The 18,333-nt window shown below is 46.3% G+C and overlaps 1 protein-coding gene across 1 annotated transcript in view; it reads left to right on the top strand.

The window, feature by feature from the left end:
- Positions 1-18,333, top strand: part of LOC115088734 (sulfotransferase 6B1-like) — a 40,226-nt gene that overhangs the window by 8,042 nt on the left and 13,851 nt on the right. The gene's annotated exons all lie outside the window — the stretch shown is intronic.

The raw sequence follows: 18,333 nt of genomic DNA, 5'->3' as shown, positions 1-18,333 counted from the left end.
CTTTATTCATACCTCGGGAGTCAGAATGGAAGAATTAAACAGCACCAGAACCAGAGCCAGACAATTTGGCACCTGTGGCCCAGTATAAAAGTGCATCCTCGCCTATACATAACATGAGCTTAGAGATTCTCTCATGTTTTAAATTAACTCTAATGTTTATAATTTATAAATAGACATTACTCTGACCTTGATCCCAAAAATGTGACTGTTATGGCTCCGGTCCGGGCGGAGCATGGGGGAACACCACTCCCGGAGTGGCGTGGGCAGAAGGGTAAGGCTGGAACAAAGCTTGGACTGGAACAGTATGCAGGTGAGACTGGAACTGAGGCTTAGACAGGAAAAGTGTGCAGGTGAGACTGGAACTGAGGCTTAAATAGGAAAAGCGTGCAGGTGAGACTGGAAGTGATGCTTAGGCAGGAACAGCATTCAAGTAAGGCTGGAACTGAGGCTTAGGCAGGAACAGCGTGCAAGTAAGGCTGGAACTGAGGCATAGACAGTAATAGCGTGCAGGTGAGACTGGAACTGAGGCTTAGACAGGAAAAGTGTGCAGGTGAGACTGGAACTGAGGCTTAGACAGGAACAGCGTGCAAGTAAGGTTGGAAATGAGGCTTAGACAGGAACAGCATGTAGGTGAGACTGGAACTGAGGCTTAGACAGTAACAGCGTGCAGGTGAGACTGGAACTGAGGCTTGGACAGTAACAGCGTGCAAGTAAGGCTGGACATGAGGCTTAGACAGGAACAGCGTGCAAGTAAGGCTGGAACTGAGGCTTAGATAGGAACGGCGTGCAAGTAAGGCTGGAAATGAGGCTTGGACAGGAACAGCGTGCAGGTGAGTCTGGAAACTGAGGTTTAGACAAGAACAGGCTATACATGACAGGACAAGACAAGGACAAGACAGAACACAGAGCATACAGGCCCAAAGGCAGCAAAACAGGAAGGCCCCAAGGGGCAGGAAAAGGAGAAGCTTAGATAGGCCACAGAGCAAGGCTAGGCCTATACAGGCCAGAAGGCAGGGCAAGAGATAAGAAGTGTACTAAAGGGTACAAAAGAGTACCAAAGGGTAAAAGGCAAGGTAAGGACCAGAAGGCCCGAGGGCCACCAGATAAGGCAAAGCAAGGAAAAGGTTAGAAGGCCCAGAGGCCACAGGCAAGGCAAAGCACAGCTGAGATCAGAAGGCCTGGAGGCCACAAGGCTAGACAAGGATTGGCCTGGGTAGGCTGCGAGGCAAGAGTGGCTAGGGCAAGGAACCAAGGGTGACAACTAATTGCAGAAGTATCTTGGGACTGACAAGGCAGGGTTTTGCAGGGCTGGAGTCTGGGTGTGCTGCAGGCAGGAGTGAGGAGCTTGGTCAGCCTGGACGGTATGCTCTCTGAGGTCCCCTGGTGGATGGGAGGCTGCATAACAGCTGAAACTGTAACAGTGACCCTTATGTCTGTATGATATGACCCTTAACCCCTACCCAATTACTTATTTACTTACTCATTCATACAATTTGATATATCACTTCTTATAAAAAAATCTCTTAATGCATAATAATAATTATAAAACCCACAGTCTATCCTCAATTTACTCTAATACAAAAATTATTTCTTTTTTGTTAAGCTGTATGAGGCTGAAAAAGGAGTGTTTGCCTTTAAACCTTGATGTCATGCCTTTTTTCTCTTCTATTGAATTGTAGGAGTTTTTATTATTTTAAACTAATTAGGCTCTAGATTACACTGATAACAAAACAAACTGTCTTCACTATCAGGCACATTGTTATGTACCACAAAACCCTGCCAAAACACACTCAGAACGTTTATAGCAAACCTGCCAAACCATAACAGCTTTAACACTCAGGGCTCACACGACAACAACAAATTTACCTATGAAAGGTTGGCACTACAAATATTACTACAGGCCCTAGAACACCAACATACTTCCTACTGGAAAAAAATAAAACACATTATAAATTCCTACACAGATACTACATGCTAGTAGAATCCCTCACCGCAGTTGTACAAGCAGAACACAGGCCAACCTTTACCTAATACAGAATAAGAGACCACAAATTAGAAATAGAAACATGAGAGGTGAAAAAAGAAATGCAGACTCTAGTAGTGTAACATGGGAGAAAGAAAAACAGAAATAGAAATTCATTTCCACCCAAGCTGAGCAAAATACAAAGATATAAGAAATGCACATTCCCAAAGCTAACATATTCCTCTGTTTAAAAACTAAAACTAAAACTAAAATGTTTTCTTTTCTATCTTTGTTGTGTGGGCATTTTATTTGGTCGTAGTCTTTCTTTTCAGCCTTCTTCTAAGTTCTTTTCCAGGACGTCCTTTCCATTTTCTAATTTTTCTCTCTCCTCATGTCTTCTTCCCTTCATTTCCTACATCTATCTCTGACAATGTTTTTCCTTTTCCATCTTTTTTATTGCATTTCTCTCTTCTTTGCATCTCTATTCACTCATAGCTAAATTTCACCCCTCTTTTTCCCCTCTCTAATCCTCCAGCACTGATCCTTCAGGCAGTCACCTAGAGCACCAAACCTTGGGGGGATGAGCTGTGCCAGTGGGCACTGGCAGAGTCCATCCTGCAAGCAGCATAAAAAGAGAGGGGGGCTTAGGGCCATCTGCAGAGCCCATCCTGTCAGCAGCCAAAGAAAAAAGCATCCTGGAGCTGCCAGCAGAGCCCATCCTGCTGGTGGCATAAGAAGAGAGAGGGGCATGGGGCTGATGGTGGTAGAAAGAGGAGGAGACCTGGCCTTGGGAAGGGAGACATAGGGAAATGAATGCTAGGGAATGGTTGAGGGAGAGGGGGGTTCTGGGTGGGTGGGGATAGAGAGAGAGAAAGAGAAAGAGAGGGTAATTGGTGGGTGAGGGAGAGAGAGAGAGAGGGCACTGGGTAAGAGGGGAGTACAGACAGTGTGCTGAAAGGGGTGGGTTAGCGAGAGTGCATGCTAAGCAGGTGAGGATGCAGAGAGAATCTATACTGAGTGGATGGGGTGGAAAGATTGTGCAGGGCAGGTGGGGGAAAAGTAAGCAAGAAAGTGCTGAGTGGGTGGAGATGGAGAGAGAGAGAGAAGGTACTGATCAGTTGGCAGGGTAGAGAAAGCAAATGTTGCTTACCTGATGTAACAGGTGTTCTCACAGGACAGCAGGATGTTAGTCCTCACAAATGGGTGACATCGAGGATGGAGCCCTGTACGGAAAACTTTTCTGTCAAAGTTTCAACAAGCTTTGACTGACACTAGCACACTGGGTGCACTGAGCATGCCCAGCCTGCAATTATCCCTGTGAGCCACAGGTGTCTCCCTCAGTCTCGTCTTATAGCTAAAAAGCGCAAGCGAAACTAAAATAAAAGTATACAGACCCAACTCCGCGGGGTGGCGGGCGGGTTTCGTGAGGACTAACATCCTGCTGTCCTGTGAGAACACCTGTTACATCAGGTAAGCAACATTTGCTTTCTCACAGGACAAGCAGGATGGTAGTCCTCACAAATGGGTGAGTACCGAGCTGAGGATGCCCGGGAATGCACCAGATACACCGCAGATGCGCAAAGGCGTAACGACTGAGGTGGAAATGGGAACGGAGGGCATCCGCAACACCATAATGGGTTCGTGGAAGGATGTTGGGTAGTGAATTGAAAAAAGTAAGAGTAGGCGGACTGGCCAAACATGGAGCATGCCGGCTAGTCAAATGTAAGCAATAATAGGCTGCGAAGGTATGGAGAGGACTCCAGGCTGCAACCTGATAAAAAAGTACAAGCAGCAGTAACCAAAGGGAAGCTGTTAAGGCTAAGACGGACACAACAGTATGTGGATACCCACAGTGTTGTAGTGAAATGTCTGCTTGTTGGTAGGAAAGGAAATATAGACCACTTAATCAGAAGGATTAGGTCTGTGTGGCCACTGGAAGTAGCAGCTTGACCCTTGCATGAAGGAAAGAGTCAAGTGGAATTCACATGGAATGCAGTGCAATGTAGATAGAATGTAAGCGCAGCATTACTGTCCAGGAATGTGGAAAACCCAGTCTCTCCCTAGGGCGAGAGAGAGAGGTTAGGAAAAATTAATAGAGTATTTCCTGAGGAAAGGAGATACAACATCTACCTGAAAAGGATAGAAAGTTGAATGCGTAGAACTACTCAGTGGCAGAGGAACGGAGTCAGGTGAGTATGGAAAGAGTGCATAACTCACGGACCCTGCTGGCAGGAATGACATTAAGAGGGAAAGAAGTTCCCTTGCCAAACTGTGGAAGAGAGGAATGGAAAGGCTCAAACGTAGAATGTATGAGACTTATAAGGAGAATATATATGTTCATTCCGTGATTAGAGAAATAGAGGCGGCTTGATCAGTGGATAATCCATGGTAAGCCGACTCAGAGAGGATTACCGAAAACGGGAACCCAACTCCCAAAACGATACACCTCCTAAGAGAAAGGTGTATCTATGTGGAGGATGTCTGGAGAACAGAATCCGAGGGAGTAAGAAAAAATGGTGGAAAAGTAAAAGGGGTAATACCTCTTTTTTTTTTTTTTTTTAGCGTCAGGAGGTAAAGCCTGCCATATTAAACGGCAAGATTTATGTTTAGAAGGTTTTGTGACGCTACCAGAACCTAAGAACATCAGTAAGTCTATGATTTGGGACTGACTGGTGAGAGAATAAAAGGTTACTGATATGATGGATTGAAAAGTATGGGAAAGCATACTGATCTCAGTCAGGGAGTGGGGAAAAGAATACTGAACCCCATCCCAGTTCAACATTAGAAGAATGCTGGCTACGAGAGGCAGCAGAAGAGATATATTGAAGAGGCCTTTGATGGAAGAAAAGGCATCTAAGGGAACGCATAGGAAACATGTGCAGGGAGCAGAACCTGTGCATCGTATGGAATGATGCAGACGCCGAGGAAAGTTTAGTTAAACTCAGCGTTAAAAGATTTGCCCTGTACACATGTAACTGAGACCATTCGAGAGGATAGAACCTACGTGGAGAAGGTCTGATAGAGCGTTCATTAAATCTCTTAGATATGTGGCCCAAGGACGCATGAAGTGAACAAGGGCCAAGGGTAGAGCTGCGCAGCTGTCTAGCAGAGCAGCTAAGAGGTAATGCGTGCTTATGAGTTGGAAAGCACATTGTCCCTATGCTGTCTGTCTGTATGCACAAAGAATTGTTGCAAAAGCAGTATTGGAAGGCATAAGGGCATAACTCATGGGTGCAACGTCCAGGAAGTTTATGAGAAACTATGCTGGAGTGCAATAGATGCATAATGGGTTGACAGCTTTCAGGAGAAACTTTATAACCCTAAGGAATTGCGAGCATGAGTCGAAGGAGACTAGGTCCTAGTTCGAACTGGGATAAGAATCAGGGACGAAAGCAATGAAACCACTTAGGTCCATTGAGTATAGAATGTCACTGAATATAACCCATAGCAGTTTTGAATTATGAGAAAAATGCATAGTGGGAAGAAACCCCATAGCCCAACCATGAAAAGTTGAAAGGCTGAGGTTATGGAAAATATGCGCAGGAACATATAACAATGTATCAGAATGTCTGTGCGCATGCTGGACAAGAGGGTCTTAAGACTGTGGTGTCCAGAAGTGTTACAGAAGGGATTTATGGCAGTGACAGTAATCCCAGTTAGTAAATGTATAGTGAGTCCTGAAAAAAGTGAGAGCTCCTTGCATGTACTGAAAGTGGTTAGCAGTAGTCTATGCAAGGAAAGTGAATGATGTTACACTCCGCAGAGAAAACAGCATTCACCAACAGTGATGCAAGAGACAGTTCACTTACCGAAGCTGGTGCCAGCGGCAGAGCTTGGGGTTGTAATGTTGACTCACCATAAAGCACATAGAAACATTAAAATAATGTACTTACTGCAGTATGAAGTGATGGTAACCAAAGATACCATTGTACCTGTGACGTCTAAAGAAAGTTGGATTTTCTTAGGTCCAGGATGTGCGGAGAGTAACTATTTTCTGTTAAAAGAAAGAATAGTGCAATTAAAACTCCCCAACCCCCCTCCCTTCTCCCCTCTGCACTTCGTAGCGCCTGGGGGAGTGTACCGGGACTTTGGTACAAGGTGGGGTGGCCGCTCTGATATCTGACCAGATGGGAGACCAGGAGGTGTCCCAATGGAGGATATCATGTAGGCTCCTGCAGGTGTGTGAGCGGTAAGTGGTACCCGCATTTCTGTATGCTGTACAAGGAGACACTGAGACCTGTGGCCAGGCCTCAAGGTGGACTTGTACATGGGGCAATGGTTGCTGAATCTCATGTTTAGCAGATCAGCCAATGCAGCTGGACCTTGGTTGGGAGGGAACCAAGAGTCAGAGCATTGGTCGGCACAGGGACTTGTTACTGACAAGAGAAGAAGCCCTGCTGCAATCCCAAGAAGATAGAGGGGTTCTCCTGATATTGTGGCTAACATAGCTAACATAGCGTTATGTGACACTAATACAGTTCTAAAAGGCACATGACCCAGAACTTTTCGAACCACGGTCCGAATGGGAGAACACAACTCTATGGGAATGCCGCCGAAGCGGGTACTTACCATCCGACGTGGATCGCCGCAAGACGAGCCGGTGAAGATTGTTGACTCCGACAGTCTCCGGAGTCCTCGAGGGTAAGGCCGGGGACGTAAACGTCCATCTTGCTCTGAAACCCGGTATGGTGGCACAGGTACAGAGGAGACAGGCCAGGCGTGAGTGGCGTTTAGACTGCTAAGTGTAACAGATGGCCATAGTCCCACACCACTTGACGGTGGGGCACGCCAGGAACAGAGGAGCCCTAACGGAACTCATGTTCCCTTCCCTCGTCACAGCGGCTCGATGTGTCGTGACGCCAATGCAGAAGCTGTCGGACCTGGATCCGGAAGTTCTGGATCACCAAGGACTGCCAAAACTGTAGGAACAGTGCTGATGGCAGTGGTGATGTCACTCTGCCCGAGCGTTGTCCAGCCTGGAGAAGGATGGCACCGATGTGCTGGATGGCGTCAGCGGCGGACGATCACGATGTCGGCGATGATGGGTGCCACGGTGCTCGGCCCGGTCTTTCCCCAGCGCCGAGATGGAAGCCCTCGTCGTCCTGGAAGGCGATCGATGACGAACTGTCAGCACGCCTGCTCTGCTCCTGACACAATGGAGTGTCTTAAGCTAATACGGGGCTTAAAAAAGAACCCAAAGCGTGGAGCAATGTGAGGAGGCGAGGGTATTATGTGGCGGTGTTATGTCGGTATTGACGATATTGAAGGCAACCTAAGGGGCTTCGAGGATATCATCAAAATGGGTATGAAAAATCGTCGATGACTGGCCAGGAGAATGATGACAGTGACGGGCACTGACAGCAGTGGCATAGGTATCTTTGAAACGATGTGGAATCGAATAATCGAAAAACATTGCCAATGCCGTTATTGAAAAAGATACCGGCATCGACTGAGTCGAAGTCGAATCAATAGGGCGTCAAGGACACCGAAGGAAAACGGAGGTGTCGAGGGCATCGATGCATGGAGGCGGGCATTTATGCTGTTTGTGGCATGGCCACGGGCATCAACTATAGGGCCACAGACGTTGACGGTATCGATTTGGACAGACTCAGATTTCCAAGTGTACATGGCATCGGTGCCCCAGACACGTGTGTCGGTGGCATCGATATGGACACGTATGGAATCGATGGCATGGATCTCCCAGTCGATGAATTCCATCCCGGCATCAACGCCAGTCCTGGAATCAGCATGGGCATCGATGCCAGCCATAAGGCTGGCATTGGCATCAACGCCCATCCACGGAATCGAGCCGGCATGGATACCCACCGATGGGACCCACCTGGGCATCGAATTTCACCGATGGGAGCAGCCTGGCATCGACTGCCCTCGATGGATGCATTCTAACATAGATGCCCATGGATGAAACACCTGGGCATCGGTGTCCATCGATGCAAAAGGACCTGGCACCGATGCCATCGGACGGCCATCCAGCACCAATGCCATCGACGGACAAGCCATCCGGCACCGATGTCCATCGATGGGGACCATCCGGCACCGATGTCCACCGATGGGGACCATCCGGCATCGATGCCCACCGACGAATCGATGTGGCACCGATGCCCACCGATGGAAAAGGGCTGGACATCGGTGGGGAGGATGGGGCATCGATGGCATCCCCAAAAGGGGGGGTGGCATCGATGAAGTGACCCTGGGATCGTTAAAAAGTGTCTCGGGCAGCGGTGGCGGCGACCCGAGTATGCATGGCAGTGACTAACAGCGTGTGCGTCAATGGCATGCATCCGGGTAGGGACGGCACCGAGGAAGCCCAAGGAAAAAAACAGTGCGTAGGAGGAAAAAGCCTGGTAGCACTGAAAAGCAAAAAACATGGATAAAGGCATCAGGGCACCGTGGGGGGAGGGGCGCTGATGACATATAAAAGCCCAGGGCGGTTTAGGAGGGTCCCGGTGTAGCGATAGGGTATCGACTGCGTGAGGGTACCAGGGAACGAAGGACTTGAAGCTACAGAGGTCCTAAAGTTAAGGAAAAAATCCCTACCCCACTAGCATAAGCAAGCAGAGTGTCACAGAGATACTCGCAAGCTGTTTAAAGCTAACTGAAAAATGGGGGAAGGGAAGGCTTCAGTCAGTTAACAGCCTTAAGATAGTGACAGGAACCGACCGAAAAATAAGAATTAGTACTCACCGAGCGTCGTAAAAACGTACGCGGAGGGAGACCTGTGCAGGGAAAAGTGTTTTTCGAAGTGAAAAGTTAAGTGTTTCCATGAGGTAATTAGTTAAAAAAATCCTCACAGAGCTCCAACCGCTATGCTGACTGCAGAGCGGAAAAAAGAAGACTGAGGGAGACACCTGTGGCTCACAGGGATAATTGCAGGCTGGGCATGCTCAGTGCACCCAGTGTGCTAGTGTCAGTCAAAGCTTGTTGAAACTTTGACAGAAAAGTTTTCTGTACAGGGCTCCATCCTCGATGTCACCCATTTGTGAGGACTACCATCCTGCTTGTCCTGTGAGAAAGAGAGAAGATGCTGGGCAGATGAGGGTGGGGCAGATAGATTGGGGTGATACTGGTATACTAGGCAGGGAGGAGATACTGTTACCATGGGCAGTGGGCAAAGGAGGGGATGCTGGGCAGAGGGTGAAAGAAGAGATTGGGGGGTTATTGTGCCAGAGTCAATGCCACCAAAGAAGGGAGCACTGTGCAGGAGCTGCTGCCAAGAGGTAAAGTCTCAGGGGAAGGGGTGCAAGACTGAGGGTTCGACAAGGCCCCTAATACCTTTGCACTGGCCCTGTAATCCTCCAGTCCTCAGTCTCCCTTTTTTCACCTCTCAACCACCTCAAATTTTCTATCTCCCTCTCTCTTCCCTTTCTATTCCCACCCTGTATCTTTCATGCATTCCCCAGCCTCCTATTCTCCCTCTGTTTTTCACCCACTCTCGTCTCCCATTTCCACCCTCTGTACTTACACTCCCCCAACCTTCATTTACCTCTCATCCCCAGTTCCATCCTTGTCGTTCATTCCCTCCCTGCCTTCTTTCTGCTATCTCTTACCCCTACAGAGCCTCCTATTGACCCTTTTATACTTCCTTCTGAGCCCCTATCCCATTCTCTCTCACTGTCACAGCACCCAACTACCTTTCCACTGCCTCTCACACTCTCTCCAGTAAACCAGGTCGTTCACACCCTCATTCATACCTTCCCCAGCCCATCCAATACACCCCCCCCCCCACTCATTCTCACTCAATTGTCACATCCCTATCTGCCCCGAAGCCTTGCTCAGAATTCAAACCCTGCTCCCTGCAGCCCCCAAGTCCCTGCTCTGCTTTCCTCCGCTCTATCTCAGATTCCCTGCCCTCCCAAATCCCCATATCCCCAATCTCCGAATCCCTGCTCTCCCACAGACACCGATTCTACATGTTCCCGCCTAGTGCCCTGCTCTTTCACCCCCCCCCCCCAAGTCCCCATTCATCCCCCGCTCTGTCCCTGCCAGTTCCAATTCTTCATCTGCTCTACCTCACATCCACTTCTTCCTCTGCTCTCTCACCCATAGTCCTCGTTCTTCCATGGCACTCCCACCCTTTGGTCCCCATTCTTCCCCTCCTCTCCAAATCCCTGCTCCCCCATCTTCCCCTGATCTCCCCCAGTCCCTAGGTGTCAGTTCCCCCCATTCTTTCCCCGTTCTCCCGCTCCCTAGTGCCCATTCTTCCCCTGCTCTGCCTCAGCCAGTCTCCCTTCTTCATCCAATCTCCCCCCCCCCCCTCTAAAAATCCCCGTGTCCTTGCAGTCTCGCAAAGCTGCTCCTGCTCCAGGTGGTGCCCCCTTTGTGGAAAGCTTGGCTGTTTGAACCGTGGGGCTCTCTCTCTACATGTGATTCAGACAACAGCTGTCCGAAACGCACGGTCAAACCGCTGATGTTTGAACCACACGGGGATCTTTAGGGTACAGAGCCCTGCAATTCAAACAGCCGGGCTTCCAACCAGGGGGGTCAAAGAGGAAAGAAGCACCACCTGCAGCCGGAGCTGCTGGACCGGCCAGAGATGCTGAAGTTTGGGATAGAAAGGGGGGAGGAGGGAGTGTGCACTCCTGCATCCCTGGGCCCCCTGCCTTTGAGCAGGTAAAAGCACACGAGCTGCTTTACAGCGCACACACATTACTCATGGGGGTAAACTGGGCAGGTCAGGTCAGCCAAGGGAAGGGAAAGGATGCAAGGGGATTTCATTCTGAAATCTCTGCCTGTACTTTTTAGGGTGCAGGCACAAGGTGAGCGGGTACAAGAGCATCCACATTCCCTGCTAGCCAGCGTTTTCCAAGGGAAACTCGGGGGAAGCCTGCCTCCGAGCTCTTGGAGTATTTTGGAAATGACTCCCTTAAGGTGAATTTCTGTTTGGTGTCACAGAAAAATGCGCTTGCCTATATTGGACGCATGGGAATGGAAACATATAGAGGGTTGAATTAGCACAGGTTTAAAATTTGTAAGCAGTAGCGGCAATCGTCAAGGCTTCAATCCTGGTTACGCTCCACTCGTGCATATTTCATATTGTGGTGAAACAGGAGTTTTGATTGTTAGTATTATTTGTCTGTCATGTGAAACTCCTTTTAGTTTGATTGTTAGTATTATTTATCTGTCATGTGAAACTCCTTTTAGTGTGAGAGCACTTTTTTTTTCCGATGATGTTGAGCTGAACAGCAGGGGGCAGTATAACCATGCATTGTTCCTTAAGTGCCAAGGGCTGGAGCTGACAGGGGAAATCCCAGATTCCCAACAAGTTGCTGCCGACTTCTCTCTACTGCTGAGGTTCGCTAGCGAGACAGTTGGCACTGGCTGGGAGAGTACAGTTGGAAATAGCTGAGAAAGACCCATTTCAACTGGGAAGTGCAACTGTGGGTGACACGAAATGTTACTCAGAAGCCTCGGATCTGACTCAGGAAGATGCATGTTTCTCTGTATCCAAGTGTAGCAGTTAGTGTTATCATTCAATTTCCTACCCCCACCCCCTGCCATTGGTTTTTTGCAGTTTTTCAAATCTTTTTTTGAGTTCACTGTAAATCCTTTATAATAATAAACTTAATAATTTATTACCACTGTGATAAGAACACAAGAAGTGGTCATACTAGGTCAGAATGAGGCTCCATAAAACGCCCATCATCCTGTTTCCAACAGTGGCCAATCCAGTCTACAAGTAACTGGCAAGTACCCAAAACATTAAATAGATCCCATGCTACTAAAGCCAGTGGCTATTCCTTAAGTCAATTTGATTAACAGCAGTTTATGGACTGCTCCTTAAGGAAATTATCCAATCCTTTTTTAAACCCAGCTATACTAACTGCCCTAACCACATCCTCCAACAACAAATTCCAGAGCTTAATTGAGCATTGAGTGAAAAAGAATTTTCTCCAATTTGTTTTAAATGTGCTACTTGCTAACTTCATGGCAGTGCCTCTAGCCCTATTATCTGCAAGAGTAAATAACCTATTCATATTTACTCATTCTAGTCCTCTCATAAATGTATAGACCTCTATCATATCCCCCCCCCCCGCAGCCGTCTCTTCTTCAAGCTTCAAGCTTCAACCCTAACATCTTTAGCCTTTCCTCATAGGAGAATTGCTGCAACTATATCTTTTTTTAGATGCAGCAACCAGAATTGCACACAGTACTCTAGGTGCGGTCTCACCATAGAATGATACAGAGGCATTATGACATTCTCCATTTTATTCACCATTCCCTTCCTAATAATAATTCCTAACATTCTGTTTGGTTTTTTGACCACCACAATACACTGAGCTGACGATTTCAATGTATTATCCACTATGATGTCTAGATTTTTTTCCTGGGTGGTAACTCCTAATGTCTAAGCTAACATCGTTTAACTACAGCATGGTGCATCACCTTGCACTTGTCCACATTAAATTTCATCTGCAATTTGGACACCCAGTCTTCCAGTCTTGCAAGGTCCTCCTGCAATTTATCACAATCTGCATGTGATTTAACTACTCTGAATAATTTTGTGTCATCTGCAAATTTGATCACCTCACTTGTCATTTCTCTTTTCAGATCATTTACAAATGTCTCAGAACTTGGGGGAGGTAAACTTAGAGAAGCAGGAGAACCATTGTGGCCAGTGCACAGTGTGGAGCCAGGGAGCACTAAATATTCTTGTGTCCAGCTAAGTAAAGGTTTAACTTAGTTAAACTTACTAAGCCAAACAGGAGGAGGGTCTTATTAAAATCCATTGCAGATACAGAGTCCTTAGAACATCCGTGACCATGGATTAACTGTTTAACTCCCTCGCACCCTACCCCTCTGCCCACCCACCCCTAGGTTTGCTTTTCTGATATAGTCTACCTAAATATATAATTGACAACAGGATACATTAGTAAATTGATATTCCTTAGGTGTTAACCATCAAATTACCAAAATGAGGACTATCCAATGCAACTATTGTGGAGCCTTTATTCAGATGGAGATCATCTGGAAACTTAGGGCTTGCCACATTTGTTCACAGCTCGTTTCCTTGAAAAAGGAGCTGTCTGAAGTTAAAGCTCAATTAGCTTCAATGAAGAAAGGCTCATCCTCTTTATAATATTTGGGAAGTAATTCCCCATTACCACAGAAAAACCAAACATCAAGGATAAAGAGATTTACAGTGGGCTCAGGCAGGATAAGACCTGTGACCCACAGGCACCCATTCTTAACAGCTGTGCAACCCACTAGTCTAACCCCCCATTCACACAGGGCATTAAGGAACTCAATAAACAACAAGATTACAGAGGGCTCTGGTAGAATTGAACCTCTGATGCAGAGACACACACTGTATCAAGTGCAACAAGTACAAAATACTGAAGAAGCTCTTGAGAAAAAGATTGACGTGTTATCTGAAAAGAGAGAAGAAACCCAATGCATACAGGAATTGCAGATCAGTAACCAAAGGAAAAAGCTAATTGTGCTGGATGAATCTGTCATCAAAGGCACTAATCTTTCCCCTTGCACAAATGCAAAGGGAAAGGGAAAAGTGGATAACACAACTCAAGTAAAGTCACAAAAGGAGTCCAGGAATAGCAGTAACCTGGATGTGGAAAGCTGGAAAGCTATGAGTACAAATGCTCATAGTTTGGGCAATAAAATCCCAGATCTGCAAGCCTTAATGGTGGTGGTGGACTTGGACATTGTTGCTGTCACGGAGATGTGGTTCAAGGAATCTCACGATTGGGATACGGCAATACCGGGCTATAACTTGTTAAGGAAGGACAGAGCGGATAGGAAAGGGGGAGGCATGGCTCTTTATATCAGAAACAATATCCAAGCATCTGAGCTGCAAGGAAGATGGGGCAATGAAGAAGCACTATGGGCCAACCTAAAAAAAGATGGGACATCCATTTTTATTGGAGTGGTTTACAGGCCTCCAAACCAAAAGGAAGAGCTGGACAGAGATCTGGTTGAAGACATCCAAAAGATGGGAAAGAAGGGAGAAGTGGTGATTGTTGGAGACTTTAATTTGCCGGATTTAGACTGGAGAATCCCATCTGCAGAATCTAATAATAGTAGAGAAATAGTGGATGCTCTGCAAGGAGCTTTGTTCAAACAAATGGTAATGGAACCCAAAGAGAGGGAGCTATACTCGATTTAGTGCTCACTAATGCAGATAATGTCTCTGATGTGCAGGTGGGCACCCATCTCAGCACCAGTGATCAAACGGTATGGTTTAATATCACAAAAAGGATATGGAAAAGAAGCACACGAACCCGAGTTTTGCAGTTCAAAAACACGGACTTTGATGAAATGGGGAAGTACCTGGAGGAAGAACTGGTAGGCTGGGAGAATGAGAGAGATGTGGAACAACAGTGGACCAAACTAAAAGGAGCAATTACCAAGGCAAGTAATCTATATGTTAGAAAAGTAAAGAAAAGCAAAAGAAAAATGAAACCTATCTAGTTCTCCAAGGAGGAGGCTGACAAAATAAAGGCTAAAAGAACAGCGTTCAAGAAATATAAAGGATCCCAAAAGGAGGAGCACAAAGAAGAATATCTGGTAGCACTGAGGGAGACAAGGAAAGTAATCAAGACAGCAAAAAGTCAAGCGGAAGAAAGGGTTGCCAAAGAGCTTAAGAGAGGTGACAAAACATTTTTCAGATACATCAGTGAAAGGAGAAAAGTTCAAAGTGGTATAGTGAAATTGAAAGGTGAAAAGGATCAATGTGTGGAGAGAGACGAATAAATGGCAGAAATATTAAACAAATACTTCAGTTCTGTGTTCACTAAAGAAGACCCTGGAGAAGGACCGTCACTAGTTAACAAACTAGAGGGGAATGGAGTAGATGTAACTCCATTTACAGTAGAGAATGTATGGGAAGAGCTGAGGAAACTGAAAGTGGACAAAGCCATGGGACCTGATGAGGTTCATCCCAGGATACTGAGGGAGCTCAGAGATGTGCTGGTGGGTCCACTATGTGACCTGTTCAATAGATTCCTAGAAATGGGAGTGGTGCCGAGTGACTGGAGAAGAGCGGTGGTGATCCCGCTTCACAAGAGTGGAAACAGAGAAGAGGCTGGTAATTACAGACCGGTTAGCCTCACCTCGGTGGTGGGAAAAGTAATGGAGTCGCAATTAAAAGAAGGAATAGTGAGCTATCTACAGTCGGAAGAATTGCTGGACCAGAGGCAGCATGGATTCACCAGGGGAAGTTCCTGTCAGACAAATCTGATAGAATTTTTTGACTGGGTAACCAAGGAATTGGATCAAGGAAGAGCACTCGATGTCATCTACTTGGACTTCAGCAAAGCTTTTGATATGGTTCCTCACAGGAGACTGGTGAATAAAATAAGAAGCTTAGGAGTGAGTGCCGAGGTGGTGACCTGGATTGCAAACTGGTTGACGGACAGAAGACAATGTGTGATGGTAAATGGAACTTACTCTGAAGAGAGAGCGGTGTTGAGCGGAGTGCCGCAAAGGTCGGAGTTGGGACCGGTCCTGTTCAATATCTTTGTGAGCGACATTGCGGACGGGATAGAAGGTAAAGTTTGTCTTTTTGCGGATGACACTAAGATCTGCAACAGAGTGGACACGCCAGAAGGAGTGGAGAGAATGAGACAGGATTTAAGAAAACTGGAAGAGTGGTCGAAGATATGGCAGCTGAGATTCAATACCAAGAAGTGCAGAGTCATGCATATGGGGTGTGGAAATTCGGAAGAACTGTATTCGATGGGGGGAGAAGGGCTGATGTGCATGGGGCAGGAGAGAGACCTTGGGGTGATAGTGTCTAATGATCTGAAGTCGGCGAAACAATGTGACAAGGCGATAGCTAAAGCCAGAATAATGCTGGGCTGCATAGAGAGAGGAATATCGAGTAAGAAAAGGGAAGTGATTATCCTCTTGTACAGGTCCTTAGTGAGGACTCACCTAGAGTACTGTGTTCAGTTCTGGAGACCGTATCTCCGAAGGGACAGAGACAGGATGGAGGCGGTCCAGAGAAGGGCGACCAAAAAGGTGGAGGGTCTTCATCAAATGACTTATGAGGAGAGATTGAAGAATCTAAATATGTACACCCTGGAGGAAAGAAGGAGTAGGGGTGATATGATACAGACTTTCAGATACTTGAAAGGTTTTAATCATCCAAAGACAACGACAAACCTTTTCCATTGCAAAAAAACAGCAGAACCAGGGGTCACGATTTAAAACTCCAGGGAGGAAGACTCAGAACAAATGTCAGGAAGTATTTCTTCACGGAGAGGGTGATGGATACCTGGAACGCCCTTCCGGAGGAAGTGGTGAAGACCAAAACTGTGAAGGATTTCAAAGGGGCGTGGGATAAATACTGTGGATCCATAAAGTCTAGAGGATGTGAATGAAGAGAAGAGGCATGGGGGTGGCTTGAGGGAATGATGGATACTACCTGGAGATGAATATCCTTATTCAATAATGCGACTCCAACATTGCTCTATGCTTGAACGGCAAGAGGAAATGTGGAAAAAAGGATTTGCAACCACATAAAAGCAGGGGAGTAGCTTGCTTGTTACGGCAGTTACTACCCCAAACCAAAAAACTACCTGATACTTCACTTTCAATGCAAATCCAGCATAACTCTCTGCTTCAACGGCAGGGGAGGAAGTTTGACACTTCAAACATACCCAGCATAGCTCTCTGCTTCAACGGCAGGGGGAGGAAGTTTGACACTTCACACATATCCAGGATAGCTCTCAGCTTCAACAGCAGGGGAGGAAGTTTGACACTTCACACAAATCCAGCATAGCTATCTGCTTCAATGTATTAGACTAAGGAATTTTACTTCCTGCTCATTCTGTTTCATTGTAAACCGGTTTGATATGCACTTTATGCAGGAAAATCGGTATAAAAAACTTAAAATAAATACATAAAATAAATATAACGGCAGGGGAGGAAATTTTGACAATTCACGCATAACCAGTATAGTCCTCTGCTTCAACGGCAGGGGAGCAAGACTGATACTTCACTTTCAATGCATTGCCAGCATGGCTCTCTGCTTCATCGGCAGAGGGGAATGAAGAAAGTTGTATCTATATTCAGGCAACAATCAACAAGGACTGAATTACATAGTCTTTCTATTATCTGAAAGAGTAAATAACCGATTCACATCTACCCGTTCTAGACCTCTCATGATTTTAAACACCTCTATCATATCACCCCTCAGCCATCTCTTCTCCAAGCTGAAAAGTCCAAACCTCTTTAGTCTTTCCTCATAGGGGAGCTGTTCCATTCCTCTTATCATTTTGGTCACCCTTCTCTGTACCTTCTCCATCTCAATTATAACATCGCAATTATTACATCGCAATTATTACAGAGGATAGTCTTTGCTAGCTGCCTTCCAGCAGTATAGGTCAACGTTTGAGGCTCTAGGTAGGTGGTCTCTACTCGTGCAAGGGGGAAAACTCCCTGCTATATCCAAATTACCTTTTCCTCTGAGCTTCAGACACTTGCTTCATCTTTTCTAGTGGGGGATATTCTCCCCACCTTCTTTTAAAATCCTCCTTCCTTTTAATCCACCTTGCTAGGATGTGGGTTTGGTTGTCTGCTCATCCTACTCCTCAGAACTCTACCCAAGAAACCTTGGATCTAGTCTTTCTGAAAGCTTCATATTTCTCCCTGAGGTTAGATTAGAGCAGCTACTACACAGTTGGCCAGTTTACTCCTGAGGTTGTCTTGCTGCCTTTTCTCTTTTCCTCTCCAATTGGTGTACAGCCCATCACACCCCATTTAAAATGTTTGTCATTTATTTTTATAACTTTATTTTATTTTATTTAAAATATTTATTACCCACTTATCAACAATTCTAGGCAGGTTACAAAAAACAGGTATAAAATACAGTACATAAAAACAATAATAAAAAGAAAAATTAAAAAATCAGAAATAACCGTATAGCAGTAGAAACCAATCCTCTTGGAACAGAAGCCAACTTAGCCAGAGCCACTTTTAAAGAAAATTATTGATAAATGCAGCTTAATATAAAAATGAGTGATAGCCTAGAATTATATTCAACAAACCAACCTTGTTGCTGTTAGAAAAATTTCCATTATTACATTAACCTCTGTCTGACAAATCGCTGCTGTATTAACCATTCCTCATAGAAGACTTCTGAGGAGCAGCCTTTTGTTGCAATACCACTCATGGGAGGGCCCTGCGAGCAGCCTCACTCACCCAACACTACCAACACCTGATGCCAGCAGATGCCTTTCCTGCGTGGACTTGAAATGATGCCTCCCCCCCCCACCCACGCCTTCTGGGCCTGGCTGCTACTCCGTGTGGCAGGAGAGATGCTGTCGGTTATCCATGCGGTCACCGACTTCACTCCAATTCATTGTCTCCCTAGGCGCGTGTGCGCGCCCTTG

This window comes from Rhinatrema bivittatum, chromosome 3 (genome assembly GCF_901001135.1).
Source record: "Rhinatrema bivittatum chromosome 3, aRhiBiv1.1, whole genome shotgun sequence".
Taxonomy (NCBI): Eukaryota; Metazoa; Chordata; class Amphibia; order Gymnophiona; family Rhinatrematidae; genus Rhinatrema; species Rhinatrema bivittatum.
Note: the sequence above shows the minus strand (reverse complement) of the source record. Positions and strands in the feature narration are given on the sequence as shown.